We start from the raw sequence: 16,916 nt of genomic DNA, 5'->3' as shown, positions 1-16,916 counted from the left end.
AAAAAAAAGAAAAAAAAAAGATAGTCTGGATACAGGGAAGTGGTGTTGGGATCAGAAAGGAGAGAACACTTGAAAGTTTTAAGATAATCTTCTCTGATGTCTCTCTCTGCCTTTCAACTCAGAAATAATCTCCCATGCTGAAATCTTCTGATTTCTTGTTTATGTCTCATTTTTAAGGTATATCATATGCTCTACATCTTGTAGTGATTTTTTTCATTCATTCAGAAAATATTTATTGATTTTTAAATTAACTTAGTTTTATTGAGGTATAGTTAACACATCACACAATTCAATATTTCAATCATTTAAGAAGGGTTGCATAAACATCATCATAATCAACTTTGGAACATTTTCTTGCTTCTTATAATCAATGATGTTGACTTCCCATTTTCTTCCCCCTCCCCTTTCATGCCCCCAGTAATTATTATTTCAGTTACTGCCTTCATAAATCTTGGCTTCCCAATCTCCCTAAAAAACATGAAACCAGGGCAAAGAACAAGAAGAATAAGAACAAGAAGCAGAAGCAGAAGAAGTAGAAGAAGGAGACCAGCAGCAATGATCATATAAGACAGTAAAAGACCTCAATCTAAGGAGAAACAAGCAATATTAAAATTATAGGAAAAATTCAAAGTGGGTCCAAAGGGAGAGCTAATGGCAAAGTATTACATTCCAGTCTAAGTACAATTGCTAACAACCTCTTTACAATTCTTTTTGATATTAGGGCTATTCACATTCTTAGCCTGTGGGAAGTAGGAATCCTCTGGGGACTCAGTAGTGGAGGCTGGCATGGAGGGACCCTGAAAATGGATTTTGAGCTTTCCTTATCATTCATGGTATTCCACAAACTGGGTGTTTAGAATTTAGGTGCTAGTAGCAATCCCTCCTCTGGGTTTGGATTGAACTCCTAATGCCTGGATATCAGGAAAAATTCACATCTTGTAGTGATTATTATGAGTGATATGTTTTTCTTTCTAGTTTCTTACCTTACCTATCTTAAGGCAAAGATCATATTATAATTCAACCGTATCTCCAAATGGTCAGTACACCTAACCAAAAAACCAAGCTTACTGACATTGAGTTGATGCTGACTCCTAGTGACCTCTAGGACAGGGTAGACCTGCCACTGTGAGTTTTCCTGTAGGGCAGGGTAGTACTACTACTTGGGGTTTTAGAGACTGGAACTCTCTGCTGGAGTTGAAAGCCCTGTTTTTCTCTTGTGGAGCTGTCTGGTGGTTTGAACTGCTGACATTGTGGATGGCAGCCCAACATGTAACCACTACACTATTCCACCAGGGCTCCTACTCAGCAAGCAAAGTAGACTAAAAATTCTTTGAATTCTATACAGAAAGAATGAAAAGACTACAGTTCTAAAGAAAGGGGTCTCCATAGACTGGGCACTTACATAAATTCAATCTCATTGCAAAGGTTCTTTGTTCAGAGTATGAGTTTTCTAAACTTATTTTTCTGAAGCATAACAAAGAAAGATGCAAATATTGGGTTGAATTCTTTCCAGCTTTAATTTCAAGTAAGATCCTGCTATTCCCCTAATGAATCATATACTGAACATTGCCCAACACACTTCAGTTAGGCCAATAAAAATAACTTTGACCTTCCAAACTTTTCTCCCTGGGGAAGCCAGTAATAGTGTTGTATACACTCTGAGGAAGCACCTGGATCCTAGCCAGTGTCGGCTCCGGCTGTGGCCCTTCATTCTTTCATTATCTGGTGCTCACAGGAATAGGTCCAAAGGGAGAGAAAGGTGGAGTAGAACTCAAGACTCTCAGGGCTTCATTAGCATTTTTTACTTAGAAATTCCCAGAGGTTCCAAGCGCTGAAATTCCCACAGGCAGCTTTACTTCATATAAATTAAGCTTAGCCTGAGTTTTGTTTTTACTTTAAATGAGTCTCAGGAGGTTAGTTAGGAAGACGCATTCAGGGACTCCTGAGTGACAGTCCAAAAAGGATCAGAAACACTGGGGTTTATTAAAAGAGTAAGCAAAGGGCATGTCCCTTCCAGGAGCTGTCCCTGTAGATCTTATTCATATCACACTGGCAACTCCAGGGCCAGCTCTCCCTTCTGTGTAATTTAAGGAGTGTGCTTGAAAGGCTCTTTCTGTTCTCACCCTAAATCTTCCCTTTCTGGTCACTTCTGGATTAGCCAGAAGAGGCTCATCTTGATTTTAGGATGTCTCTGTTAACAGGCACTTCTTCTCCTTTGATCGACTCCAACCATTGACATTCAGAGTTATACTGAATGTATAAATAAGGAAGGAAATAAGACTTTAGGAAATAAGACTTTCATTTCCTAATAATGAAATATTAAAAACAGCATAATTATTTTGTAATATTGTATAATGTCATCCAGGTCATTATCAAAAACGCTTTTAGTTTGTTTTTTTTGTACCATGGGTACATACTTACTGATACGTTTAGATGAAAAATTAAGATAAAAAATTCTATGTGTCATGTAAAATATTAAAAAAAACCATTTAGACAAAGAATGAATGAAAATATCATAATGATAACCATGCCAATTCTGTGGATGACATTTTCTAATTTGTTTATTCTTTATAATTTTCTGTAGCTTCAATTGTATGTATTAATATCATAATAAGGAAAGAAAACCCTTTAAGATAGTAATGGCATGTGATATCAAAGAGTTCAAGAAAAAAGAAAATGAATTGTAATGATGGCAACAATTGTACAACTACACCTGATCTAATGTAACTATGGATTGTAGTAATATCTGTAGGAGCTCCCAATAAAATGTTAAAAAAAAGAGATAGTAATAGAACCATTCAACTTTGAAATTCGACTTTATAATGTAACACCCAAGGAAAATGGTAGATTTTGAAGCTACTATCTCTTTCTCCCCAATTAGGCCACAAGTCTTCATGGATATCAGAAAGCAGGAACTGCCTCATATTCATGATAACTTTCTGGCATAGTTTATGTTTAAAAAATTTTTTTTAAAGCCAAATCTTCTGCAGTTGAGTAGATTCCCAAATGTGTGTTAGATAGTAAAACTGCCTCATAGGACTTTTTTTGGCTGTAGTCTTTACAGCATCAGTTCACCAGACCTTATCTCCAAGAAGGCACCGGAGAGGTTCAGACTACCAAACTTTAGGGTAGCAGCCAATTGCAAACTGCTTGTGTTACCAGGCTCCTTCAAAATCTAAAACCAGACTCAACACGGGACTGAAGAAGATGGCATCAAGCTAGATTTACCTGCCTGGAGCTCCTGCTGCCAGACCAGAAAACTGGGAGGGTAATTCTGCCTGCCATCCACAGTGTTCTACACCAAGGAGGGTACACCCACCTGCCCTCTGTGACACTCCAGTTGCAGAGGGAAACACCACACACCATCTGAGGCACTCCAAGCCCCATGAGACACACCACTACAGCTTCCTGGGAGATCAGCCAGTGAAACGCCATCCTCATGGGCCCACAACCACCCAACCAGCATCCTGTGAGAGGACTATCCAACTCACATTCCAAATAATGGAATACTGTTGGCTATGGTAAGAGTGAAATCACAGGAAGATACAGCAGTAGCCTGACCCCCAGTGCAGCTACCTGCAGGTAGTTCGAAGAAGCACTCATACGAGTCCCCCAAGAGAGAGCCCAGTGCTCTTTGATTCTGGAAGATGGTGCTGGGCTCCTCTAAAACAACATGTAAACAGCAACCAGGCCCAACAGCCCTGATAGCCTCAAGGGAAAATCAGGAGAAATAGAGGACAATGCCAGAAAAAGTCATGAACCTAATGACGTACATAGAAGAAGCAGACATTGAGCTGCCACAGAAAGAAATCTTCAGAATGCTGCTTGGAGTCATACAGGATGAAAGGGAAGCAATACAGAAAAAGGATGAAATGATAAAGGAGATAAAGGCAATGCAGCAAAGGGAAATACAAGACCTAAGGGATGAAATAATGAAATCCATTAGCAAATTAACAGACTTTGCCAACAGACTTGAGGAGGCAGAGATTCACACCAGTGACCTAGAGGATAACCAGACAGACTTCAACAAATGGGAAAAGCAATCAAATAAGACAATTAGAGAAGCTGAAGAAAACCTGAGAGCCATGTCTGATGCTATGAATAGGAATAATATTAGCATAATTGGACTGCCAGAACAAGACACAACAAAGAATTCAACAGTGAAAATAGCAGGGCAATTCTTAGAGGAAAACTTCCCCAGGTTAATAAATGAAAATCAGGCAACCATTCAGGAGGCTGAAAGAATACCAGCCAGACTGAACCCCAAGAAGAAGTCACCAGGACACATAATAATTAAATTATCCAACTATGAGGAAAAGGAGAAAAATCATAAGAGCAATTGGGACACAAGAGCTTTATAGTCACTTATAAAGGTACCCAATTAAGAATATGTTCAGACCTATCAGTGGTCACGATGAAGAAGAGGAGGAAGTGGAGTAACATATTCCAAAAACTGAAGGAAAATAACACAAACCCAAGAATACTATATCCGGCCAAATTATCTATTAAGATAGATGGAGAAGTAAGAGTCTTCCCAGACAAGGAAAAGCTCAAAGAATACGTTAGAAGAAACCCAGCCCTACAAAAGATCCTTGCCGATCCAATATGGGCAGAAGATCAACACTCACCGAGCACAAGTAAGAGACCATCACATAGAACAAGTCCACTCAGAGGATGACAAAGAGAAAACGGCCCCAAGAGAGCATTAGCTCAATAGTGGAAAGAAGGCAAGAATGAACCACACACACACAACACACACAACATGTCCCCCACTAAACCACAGCACTGTGGGGGTCAATACTGGAGACATAGTGCAGGGATTGTGCACAATCTGACCCCATCACATTAGGGCAAAGCACCAAGGGCATGCAACAGAGCAGCAAGGGGAGCAAAGTGATGAATTCCCTGGGGAATACCAAAAATGGACGTTGGAGACATAGTATATGGCACCCCATCAGACTTGACAGGAAACACTCATAAAGGTCAACAAACAGACCTTGAACTATTTATAGGCCTTTCCATTTTTGTCAGTGGCTTTCTTTTTGTTGTTGTATTGTTGGTCTTGACTTCCTTTGTTGTTTTATTTGGCGTTGCAGGGTTTTTGCACTTATTAATGTATCTGCGTGTCAAAATCACTCAACACTTTGGAAAACAAAACAAAAACAAAAATACTGAACCCTGAATTAAATTATTTAGAATATTAATCAGGGCCCTGGAACTCTCAATGTGGGTGACTAGGCAGAGCCATTAAATGCAATATGGACAAAGATTTGAGCAAATTTTAGGAAAGTCAACAAAGGATGATGCTGTCTAGGAATAGTAACATGTGGCAAGTAACAGAGAAATGACTTCTAGGTTTGAGAGGGATCGTGGAAGGAGCAGAAATATGGAAAGGGATGCCTGATAGTACACAAGCTTACTCATTGACACTGTCTGGGGCCTTCTAAAGAAGGGAAGAGTGCCTACATTAAAATAAAAGCAAAGGTGTTTATTGAAGGTTCAAAACGGTTTGATCCAGACCCATGTCTGATCTCACAAACTGAAAGCAAATGCCTCCAAATGGTAACAGAAGCATATTTATGAGGCAAAATAAAGAACTAAAGGGGAAACATTCTGATGGAAAGTTGCATAATTTGGTTGACTGTACTTTGAGAAGGCAGCTCTTCCTCAGTCATATTTGGAGTGTCTTCTGACCTAAGTGTTCATCTTCTGGCACTGTCTTTGAAAATTCCCTGCGTTTATTCACTAGGCCTTCAGTACCTAGCAACATTTTGATGCTATCCATAAGGTTTTCTGTGGCTATTTCCTCTGACGTGGAGAGTTTATTCCTTCTTTGTAGCCTGTTCTTAATCAGGAACAGGCTCTGCTGAAACCTGTTCATACTGAGTGACCCTGCTGGTATTTGGAATAGTTTCCAGAACCACTACAACACACAAACCACCTGTAACAAACTGACAGACAGTGGTGGTTAAGCCTAGAATATTTGGTATTCCTAGGCCGTCTCTCATCCAAACACCAACTATATTGCTTAGTTTCTGAAATCAGATGAGATCCAGTGCACTCAGGGATGGTTTGCCTGATGAAATAGGATGTATAAACTGTTAACTATAAGACCCAAGATCTGATCCATAAACCTTCACCCACCTCACAACTCAATACTTACAAGAAAAAAGAACAACAAAAGTGCCTGTACCAAAACAGAGGAAAGATGAAAGATTGTACCAGAAACAAATGAAACAAAACAGAAATACAATAGAAAGAATTAGTAATACTCTAAATTGGTTCTTTAGAGAGTTTGATAAAACTGGAAAACTACTGGCAAATTTGACCAAGGAAAAGAAGGAGAAAATGAATATAACACAAATTAGAAATGGAATAGATGGTGTTCCAATAAAACCAACCGAAATAAAAAGGAAAATAACAGCAATATGAAGAATTGCATTTCAATAAATTTGAAAATCTGCACAAATTTCTAGAAACGTTCTATCTACCAAAACTAACACAATCTGAGATAGAAAAGTCAAACAGTTTCATAACAAACTGAAAATAAAACAGACATGAAAAAATTCCCAACGAAAACATTGCTGGCTCAGGCTGATTCATTGGTGAATTTTGCCCAATGTCCAAAGAAGAGCTGATACCATTTCTACTAAACCTGCATGGACACAGACACAAAAATTCTCACCCAAATCCTTGCCTATAGACGCCAACAACATATCAAACAAATAATATATCATTACCAAGTGAGATTCACATCAGGCATGCAAAGATGGTTCACCAAATAAAAATTCATACAAAAATGCAATCCATCACATAAATATACATAAGCAGCATATTATCACACCAATTAATGCACAAAAGTCATTTGACAAAATCCATTACCCATTCCTGATAAAAACACTCAGTAAAATAGGAATAGAAGAAAAAGTTCCTCTACATGATTATGAACACATACACAAAAATCAATATCCAACATTAGTCTCAACAGAGAGAGATGGAAAGCATTGCTCTTGGAAATGGGAACCAGAGAAGGGTGCCTTATATCACCACTCCTATTCAGTATTATATTGGAAGTAGCCTGAGAAATAAGACAAGAAAGGGAAATAAAAGGCATCTAAATTGGCAAAAAAAGGAGTATAGTTTACTATTATATGCAGATGATATGATTCTACATATAGAAAATCCCACAGGCTTGGCAAGAAAATTACTAGAACTCATAAAAGAGTCAGCGAGGTGGGTAGAATCTAGGATCAACATACAAAAACCAGTCAGATCCCTTTATACTAAAAAAAAGGAAATCAGGAAAGCAATATTTATAATAGTCATTCAAAAGATGAAATACATACTTAGGAATAAATCTAAATCAAGATATAAAAGACCTCTATTAAAAGTTATACATCACTACTAGAAGAAACTAAATAAATCTATATAAATGGAACAATATATTATGTTCATGAACCTAAAACAAAACTCTAAACAACTCACTGTAATGGAGTTAATTTTGATTACAGAGACCCTCTAGGATAGAGTTGAACTGCCCTTGTGGGTTTCTGAAGCGTAAATCTTTACACAAGCAGAAAATCTCATCTTTCTCCTGCAGAGTGGCTGCCGGGTTTAAATCACCAACCTGTGGTTATCAACTATACTAGCAGAGCTTCATGCTCATGGATAGGAAAACTTACCGTTGTGAACATGTTAATACTATCCCAAGTGATATACAGATATAAAGCAATCCAAATTCAGATTCCATCATCATTCTTTCAAGAGATGGAAAACTAATCACCAACTTAATATGGGAAGTAAGAGACCTGGATAAGGAAAACATCACTAAAGAATAAAGTGGGAGGACTCCGACTCCTCCACCACTACATTTAAAACCACTGCACAGCCAAAGTGTCAACACAGTCTGGTACTGGTAGAAGAGTAGACACATAGAGGCAACAGCAAAAACCTATGAAATTGAGAAGTGATATTATCTTTATCAAATGATAGTAGCAAAAACCGAGAACCCTGGTGGCATAGTGGTCATGCATTTGGCTGCTATCTGCAAGGTCAGTAAAGAGTTATACTCTTGGAAACTGCCCTGTCAAGGTTGCTGTGAGTCAGTGTGGTAGATATATAATTGTTTGTCAATTTGAGGATTAAGAGTGTAGGGGTGGAGTCTAGCTTGTCAATCAGATCATAGCTAATGAGGCCCCTGTGTGGGCATGGCCTACTCCTGAGAATTTTGGGAAATCTGGTACTATTTCCTCCTGGGAGGCAGGAGAGATTCTCTCTCTGCTCATACCCTGGGAGACATAGCAGCTGACAGGGCACCCGGACCCACCCTGATGCAGCCCTGGGTATTGGAGAAGCCATGCAGAGACCACTGCCAGTGCTGAGCTGTTTCCAATGCCACTGGATCCAAAGATTTTCTACCCACTGGCCTGTGATCTTCTACATTTGCATAATTGCATGTGTTTCATGAGTCTGAAGAGGACTTTATGGATTGGTATCAGACACATGGGCTAATACCGGACTTATGGACTTGATCTGGACTGGGCTGGGATATTTTCTCAATGTTCAATTGCTCTTGTATATAAATCTCTTTCTTATACACATATGAGTGTCTCTATGAATTTGTTTCTCTAGTCTACCCAGACTAACACAGTCAGCATTGGCTTGGTGATAGTGAGTATTTGCAGAAAAGTTAAATCTGATCTATATCCTACATGGAACAACTAACTCAATACAAATAAAAGAACTAAATAAAAAACCTACAACTATAAAGAGCCAAGAAAAAATAGAAACAAACTTATAGATGCCTATATGTGGTATAAAGTCACTATGAAACATTACTAAAAGTGTACAAAAAAGCAGGAGACAAATTAGATGACATGGACTGCATAAAAATTAAACATTTTTACATACCAAAAGATTTCACCTAAAAAGTAAAAAGAGAATGGATAAATGGTGGGGTGTGTGTGTGGAGGGAAGCAGTGATATATCTAAGAAGAGACTAATGTCTAAATCTTACAGAAAACTTCAACACCTCAAAAACGAAGTTACAAACAATTCAATTAAAAATGAGAAAGTACTTGAATAGACACTTCACCAAAGAAGACATACAGGTAATCAACAACAACAACAAAAATGAAGACATACTCATGGTCATTCATCAGTAGAGAGATTTAAATCAAAACAACAATGAGATATCATCTGACTCCATCATTAATTGTCAAGTTAAAAACAAAAAACGAAACCCAGAAAACAATAAATGCTGACAAGGTTGTAGAGAGACTGGACCCACATACACAGCTAATAGAACTGCAAAAGGGTACAATGTGATGTTTAGTGTAATTAGTCATCTGGACAAACACTACAAGAAGCCACTATTGTAAAAATTCAGGAAAAGGTTTTCCCAAAGAAAGAAAGATTGTTTGGTAGCTACCGGGAGGGTGGGGGGCGGTGGGAAGGAAGGAGGATAAACCCTAAAGGGTAAGGCTACAATAAGGATAGATCAGTACAAAATAACAAAGACAAAGAAAGACCCTGAGATGAGTCTAAGGATTAAAGGCAACAAGGTAAATACTGTCACATACATAACATTTCAATAATAGCAATAAAGAGTGGACACACAGACATGCAAGCTGAACAGGTATGGGAAGGTGAATGGTACTACACTCAGAATATATATAGTTTGGGCAGGGCATTTTCTACATATGCATTTATAGGAGCTTGAGTTAGTTTATTGTACCAACCTGGCTGATAAACACATGTGGGGTTAGGAGAGATAAATGGCTCAGTGAGCTTTGCCTTTCTAGTTCTTGGGTCTCTTGCTTTCTGATGGTCGGACCAGGGTGCAGCTGCCTTAGCCAGTTCTCTGCTTTAGCTGGCAAGGCTCACTTCCTGCAAGACATCCCTGAGGAGAAGCCACATGGACCTACCCTCATGCAGCCCTGGGTGCTGGAGCACCCATGTGGAGGCCCCTGCCAACGCAGAGATGTTTACACATTCACTGATTCGGCTTTCCTCCTGCAGTTGGCATCATGGTGTGTGTTTTGTGAGATGGAGGAGAACTTTGTGGATTGGTGTTGGACATATGGGTTAATGTTGGACTTGTGGGCTTGGGCAGCACTGGGTTGGGGTGTTTTCTTGATGCGTACTTAATCTTTATATCAAACTCTCTCTTATGCATTAGTTTCTGTGGATTTATTTCTCTAAAGTACCCAGACTAAAACCATGCTCTACCCTGTAATGCTCAGTAACTCTAAAGAATAATAATATTAATTTTTCTTTCTGCTTTGCCATACCTGCTCATTCGATAGGAAAGTCCATAATAAATGATAGATGAGTTTTTGGCTTTATAAACTCACTGAAATGTCCATTTGGGACTGCAATCAGAGTCGCTTTTAGATTTTCTCAGTCTAGCTCTAACCAGATAAAAGACTCTTCCAAATGTCAAGACATTATAGTGGCTGTCATTTATTTGAGCCCACTACATTCTGGTGTGTTGGCCAGGAAAGTCACTGTGTTTTGATGCCTCCACTGGGCAGCTGCTCCTGGAGGTGTGGGATGCCTAGGAAAGGCACCCCAAGATTAAAGAAAATTGTTTTTCAGGGTTCCAGACTCTTACTCCCCCACTCAAGCGGCTGCCTGGGGATGCTGGGATTTGGCTTGTAATTCGGCTTGACCCTTCTGTCTGTGACTGGGACCTCTAGAGGTGAGTCTGTGGGACCGCTCCTCAGGTTTGACTAGGGAAGAAGGGTACCAAACTCAGTCTTAACTCTCCCCAGTCACTTCTCACCAGGATGCTGCTTGAGAAGTTTGGTAACTTGTTAAGTGGCTGCTCGTCTTTCCAGAACACTGCTCAACAAGCTTGGTAACTTGATTACATTATATATTTGAGTATAAGCTGACCCGAATATCAGCCGAGGCACCTAATTTTACCACAAAAACTGCATTAAAATGTGCTGAAAGAACTTGGCTTATGCATGAGTAAATACAGTAAGTGGCTGCTTGTCTTTTCAGACTGCTGCTTAACCAGTCTGCTAATTTGGTTAGTCTGTTGTTTGTCTTTTGTGTAACTTGGCTGTTTGTTTTTTTGTGTGTAACCCGGTTAGTCTGGCTGTCTGTCTTTGTGTGTGTGTGTGTGTGTGTTGCTGTTGTTATGTGTGTCCTTATGTTTATTATTTTTTTGTGTATACTTCTATTGGCAGGTTTAAATCGTTGGCTAAATGTAAATGAATTTAATCAGGACAAAACATTTTTTGTTTTACAAATTTAAAATCTTTGTGTGGTATTCAAAACAAAACAAGTCAAAAAAACTTCAAGTGGTTTTTATCCACAAACCTGAGATTTGGATGGACTAAGTGAATGAATTATTAATCTAACCTACCAGGACACTTTGTAGGCGTTTAAGCCTTGGAAGGTGGATTTCTTTGTGCTTTTGTTTTTATTGTAAAAATAAATAACTCTTGCACAAAGGAAAAGATTCCCCTTCCCTGTGTGCTGGACAATTTTAAACAGTTTATACAGAAGAAGTCTGGCTTGGTTTTCAGTGTTTGAATTTTCTGTACTGTCCTTTTCATGTGGCCTCTGGAAATCTCTTGTCTTTCTAAATTTTTGTTTACCTGCGTTTCAGTGTTGTTTAAAATAAATGGCCTGTAGATCTCTGCGTCTTTATAGTAGGACTTGGAGTGGTTTCACTCAGCGGTTTGGGAACCAGAATGTGTTTTTGAATGGGTAATTAATCTTTGTTTCCAAGAAAAACGGTGTGACTTCAGCCTGCAGGAACTGTTTTATTTTGTTTTTACCCCTTCACTTTTATTTCTTTTTCTGGTAACTGCCTGTTTATATTTTCTCTTCTTTGAAAGGAAATTCATGGTTTTAAATTAAAAAAATATATATGTAGGTGTATGTTTGCATCTAATTAAAGCTCTAACCTGGGGGTCAGGTAATCTCCTGACTGGCTTCACATTAAGTGGAATTCCCATCCTATTTGTCTACATCTACTGAAAGGAATAAAAAAAAAATCAGCTCAAATAACCACCCTTTCTTGATTTGCCTTTGGGCCATACTTTTTGGCTGCTCAGCGGCTCTGACTTTCTGGACTCTAAGAGCTTGCAGCTGCTGCGAAGCCCTCTCCCTGCCTGTGGAGGCTCAGGTGTTCTCTGTAACACCCCGGTTCCACCTGTGCTACAGGATCCCTTTGTAAAATGAAAACGTCTCCATGGTGGCTCCAAGACCTGCCCATCTACTACGGCTTCTTGGGCAAAGGTCTCCCTCCTTGTCTGAATCTGTTTGCTGTCGCCTCTGTCCCTGATCCCCTGCAGGCAGCGGCCATCCCTCCTCTCTCATCCATGGGGAGCAAGCAGATGCTGACTGCCTGCTCTCACCTGTAAAGAGCAGAAAGCATCAGTAGACGTTGGCTCTAGGCTCTGCAGAAATCTGGTAAAGTCTCTGCTTTTTTTCGAAACTCATCGCCCGACTTGAAATGACTGCCAGCAAATAATTGTTGTGCTTTGTGTGTCAAAGGAGCACAGTTGTATTCACCATAGGCTCCCAAAGCTGTGTTGGGCCTCAATACGGGGTGGGGTAGGGTAGGGGAGATGACATGAAAGGAAATAAAAAATGAACTTTGAAAAGAATTTTAAAAAATCACAATTAATAGAAATTGCTCCAAGGGTTTATAATGGCTGGAGAAACAAGTAAAAGGGCTGTAACCCAAACTGTAGTAGTGGCTTTAAAAGAAACAGAAACCTATAAAACCCTCAGAAACCTTACAGATTGTTCAGCGCCAGCTCCAGAAATTCTTGAGGAAGGCAGTACCCCAGCCACTAGCAAGCAGCTTACCTGTGCACTTGTTCCAACCTGGTGATTATGTCCTAGTAAAGCAGTTTACATCACTGGACCTACACCACATTGAGAAAGGTCCTTTACCATCATGCTTGCAACTTCAATCATGGTCCAGGTGATCGGACTTGTTGCGTGAGCTCACCACTGACATCACAAGACTGCCTGCCCAATGCAGGATGAAAGGTTCATTCTTCTGTAAAAGACCCCTTACACTAAGACTATCTTGGGGTTTTTCATACAGTTAGCTCAGTATAGGTTTTCTGCATATTATAATCAAGCTATTAAAATGTGTTACAATCGGTCACAAGTGTATTTTTTTAAGTCTTTACCAGAAACATGGTTTTCTTGCTCTTTGGGCTTTACCACCTGCTTGTCTACTTGTATGTCTAACAAGTAGGTACTGCACGTTCTGCAGCCACATGTATCTCTGCACTCATCACCCAGAGTCATGACCTAAAAGGCCTCTCAAGTATAATTAATGTAAATATTAACGGATTAAAAGCTGACATTTTAAAATTGTCAGAACAAATTAAGTCCTTAGACAAGTAGTCTTGCAGAACAGACAAGGTCTGAATTTGTTATTCCGTAAACAAGGGAAACTATGCACTGCCCTTAAAGAAAAATGCTGTTTTTATGCAAATAAAACTGGGATTGTATGAGAAACTCTCATTTTAGTCCTCAAAAGTGTAAAAAAAAAGTTGATGAAAAATAGGATTTACAGGCAACTGGTATAAAAAATTGCTTCATTGGTCTCCTTGTGTCCCTACCTTAATTACTGGTGTTGCTGGTCCCCAATTATTATTAATGCTTTTAATTGGACCATACATTATTAATGCATTAGTAGAGTTCATACAAAACTGTATAGGGGCTGTTAAGCTTATGATATTGAAAACTCAATATGCAGCCCTAAATACAGAAAAAGTTGCTGATAAATCAACGGTATGATTCCTAAAGAAAAACAGCAGAAAAATGAAAAAAGAAAATAAACAAACAGCAGGGAAAGAGACAGACTAGCACTAGCCACTGTAACACCATCTTGTTGACTGTTGAATGACCTTCCTCCTTCCCCCTCCCATCTCAGAAAGTCCCATTAGTGATTGATTTTACAATGTACTCTTACATTCTCAAGATCAGAACATTGTAATTGATAATATTGTTCCTTTTAATGTTGCAACCAGGATATTACTATGCTTGTTTTATTAACCAGGATATTACTATTCTTATTTTATTATTAACAGGATGTTATAATCAATGCTGTACCCTGTAATGCTCAGTAACTCTAAAGGACAATAACATTAATTTTGCTTTCTGCTTTTGTCATACCTGCTCACTCTATAGGAAAGTCCATAATAAATGATAAATAAGTTTTTGACTTTACAAACTCACTAAAATGTCCATTTGGAACTGCAATCAAAGAGTCGCTTCTAAATTCTCACAATCCACTTATAACCAAATAAGAGACTCTTCTAAATTTCAAGGCATTAAAGTGGCTGTCATTTATTTGAACTTGCAACAAATGCTGTACGTTTTATTTTAGTAAGTGAATGGGGCCTTAAAAGCTTGAGATGGGTCATGGAATGTGTAGCTATTGACTCTCTCTGTCTAAAGAAAAGAAGGATGAAGACAATCAAAGATGCCTGCAAAAAATTAGACTAAAGGATTAATGGGCCACAAGAATCTAAACTTCTATGACTATGAGACAAGAACTTGATGATGCCTGTTTACTAGTCGATCACTTGTCTGCTAGCTTGTCATGTGGTGGCTTGTGTGTTGCTACGATGCTGGAAGCTAGGTTTCTGGTATTTCAAATGCCAGCGGGGTCTCTCAAAGTGAATAGGTTTCAGGGGAGCTTTTAAACTAACAACAGACAAGGAAGAAGGATTTGGGTCCCTAATTTGGAAAAGAAGCCTCTGAAAACCTTATACATGGCTTTGAAGTATTGTCAAATACTGAAAGCCTAGAAAAATTGATCAAACATGCAATCAAGATGGATAATTATTGGTGATTGGAATGCCAAAAGTTGGAAACAAAGGGGTAAGAACAGTAGTTGGAAAATATAGACTTGGCGATAGAAATGAAGCTGCAAGACCAACGACTTGGTCATAAAAAATGCCTTTTCCCCCCAAACAATACAAGAGGAAACTATACACATGGATATCCTGAGATGGAGTACACAGAAATTAAGTTGACTACATCTGTGAGGAGACACGATGGAGAAGCAAAAAATCAGCGACTAAATCAACTGCTCATAAGTAAGTTCAAGATAAAGCTGAAGAAAATTAAAACAAGTTCAAGAGAGCCAAAATACAACCTTGAATCTGTCCCACCTGAATTTAAAGAACATCTCAGGAACAGATCTTATCCATCGAACACTACTGACAGGAAACCTGGTGAGCTGTGGGAGGACATCAAGACCATCATTTACAAAGTAAGTGAATGGTCATGAAAAAGACAGGAAAGAAAAACTTAATGTCAATGTCAGAAGAGACTCTACTCTTCCCTTGATCATAGAGTAGCTAAAGCAAATGGATGAAAGGATGACGTAAAAAAGCTGAATAGAAATTTTCAAAGGGCAGCTCAAGAAGACAAAGCCAAATATTATAATGAAGTGGGCAAAGACCAAGAATTAGAAACCCCAAAGAGAAGAACACACCCAGCGTATCTTAAACTGAAAGAACTGAAGAAAAATTCAAGGCTTGAGTTGTAATGTTGAAAGATTCTATTGGCAAAATATTGAACAATGCATGCAGGAAACAATGAGCACATGGAAAGAATACAGGGTCACTGTACCAAAAAGAACTAGTCACCATTTCACCATTTCAGGAAGTTGCACATGAGCAAGAACCAATGCTACTGAAGGAAGTTATTCAAACTGCTCTGAATGTATTACCCAAAAACTAGACTCTTGGAATTGATGGACTATCATATGAAATATTTCAAAGTTGAAGAAACACTGGAAGCACTTATTCATCTATGCCAGGAATTTTTGAAGACAGCTACTTGACCAACTGACTAGCAGAGATCCATATTTGTGCCCATTCTGAAGAAAGGTGACCCAACAGAATGTTTAAACTATAGAATATCATTGGTGTCACGTGCAAGGACATTTTTGCTAAACATCATCCAACAATGGTCGCAGCAGTACATTGACAGGGAACTGCCAGAAGTTCAGGCCCAATTCAGACATTCAGAAGAGGATGTGGAACAAGGGATATCACTGCTGACATCAGATGGATCTTGGCTCAAAGCAGATAATGCCAGAAAGATGTTTGCTTTAATTTTATTGAGTATGCAAGACTGTGTGGACTATAATAAACTGTGAATTCCAGAACACTTAATTGGGCTCATGTGTAACTCATACATGTATCAGTAGGCAGGTGTGTGAACAGAACAAGGGGACACTGCATGGTTTAAAATCAGGGAAGGTGAGTGTCAGGGTTGTATTGTCTCTCCATACTTGTTCAATCAGTATGCTCAGAGCAAATCATCAGAGAAGGTGGTTTACACAAAGAAGAATGTGGTATTGGGATTGGAGGAGGGCTTATTAGCAAAACGCTATATGCAACTGACACAACCTTGCTTGCTGAAAGCGAGGAGGACTTGAAGCACTAGCTGATAAGATCAAGGATTATAGCCTTCCATATGTATTACAACTCAATGTAAAGACCAAAATCCTCACAACTGGACCAATAGGTAACATCATGATAAATGGAGCAAAGGTTGAAGTTGTCAAGGATTTTGTCTTGCTTAGCTCCACAAATCAATGCTCATGGAAGCAGCAATCAAGAGACTGAAAGACATATTGCACTGGGCAAATCTGCTGTACAATATCTTTTTAAAGTATTGAAGAGCAAGGATCTTACTTTGAGAACTAAGGTGTACCTGACCCAAGCCAGGGTATTCTCCATTGCCTCATATGAATGTGAAAGTTGGACAGTTAATAAAGAAGACCAAAGAGGAATATGTTAGACAGGGTTCTCTAGAGAAACCAAACTAGGACACTAATAATTTTATATATATTTATATAGACAGATAGATAGCATAAGAAAAGAGCATTTATATAGGTATAGATAAAGGTA

Source organism: Echinops telfairi, unplaced genomic scaffold (genome assembly GCF_000313985.2).
Source record: "Echinops telfairi isolate 266 unplaced genomic scaffold, ASM31398v2 ScPeMD7_12;HRSCAF=54, whole genome shotgun sequence".
In the NCBI taxonomy this organism is placed as follows: Eukaryota; Metazoa; Chordata; class Mammalia; order Afrosoricida; family Tenrecidae; genus Echinops; species Echinops telfairi.
This window is presented reverse-complemented; position numbering follows the sequence as displayed.